The sequence below is a fragment of the Myotis davidii genome, unplaced genomic scaffold (assembly GCF_000327345.1).
Source record: "Myotis davidii unplaced genomic scaffold, ASM32734v1 scaffold95, whole genome shotgun sequence".
Lineage (NCBI taxonomy): Eukaryota > Metazoa > Chordata > Mammalia > Chiroptera > Vespertilionidae > Myotis > Myotis davidii.
In genome coordinates this window covers 1330484-1331166 of record NW_006286950.1, presented here as the reverse complement: position 1 = coordinate 1331166, position 683 = coordinate 1330484, and the positions used below count along the sequence as shown (strand labels likewise).

General features: G+C 57.2%; 1 protein-coding gene across 1 annotated transcript in view; it reads right to left on the bottom strand.

Annotated features, from left to right (window-relative positions):
• SPRY2 (sprouty RTK signaling antagonist 2) overlaps positions 1–683 on the bottom strand; it is a 4866-nt gene that overhangs the window by 3623 nt on the left and 560 nt on the right. The gene's annotated exons all lie outside the window — the stretch shown is intronic.

The window sequence follows — 683 nt, the reverse complement described above, 5'->3', positions numbered from 1 at the left end:
CTGCAGTCCCCTCACTCTTAGTCCCGCTTTTAAATTACGTTGAAACCCCCATTAAGAAGTGTCTGATGAGGTTTCAGCACAAGGGTGGGGCAAACCGACACAGAAACCACTGTAAAAACGCACGAGATCCCAAATTAAAAAAACGGCAGCGCCAACAAAAAAAAGTAGATCAGCCAATCAAAGGGGGAAAAAAACTGGCCTCTTTTGCCACCTATTTTCAGGTAATGGAAAACGATCGCGACCGCTTGATGACTTTCTTCCTGTGTTGGGTCAGCCCGATCTTCCAAAAATAAAAAAATGAAAAGCGTGACCCAGGCCGACCACGGAGAACGGAAAAAAGAGAAAGCGGCACTTCCGATCTGCAGCGACCGGCGCCAGGCAGGGCGACGCTCTCACCCGCGCCCTCTCCCTTTTCCACCCGCGAGGTCTCGCTGCCCTCGCGAGGCGAGCGACTCGCGCGCCCTCGGTCCCGCGAGCACCCCAGCCTCTTCCAGGACTCGCCTCCCCCGAGAGGTACAGGTTAGAAATGCGGGCGCCTGCAAAGGAGACCTGGAAAACACAGGGTTTCTCTTCCTTTCCTACTCTCAGCGCCGAATTCGGGACCAATGCAGGGCTGGGAGCCGACTCCAGGCGAGCCTCCGCCACCCCAACCCCCGAGGGGGCGGGCGCGGGGGACCGGGGAC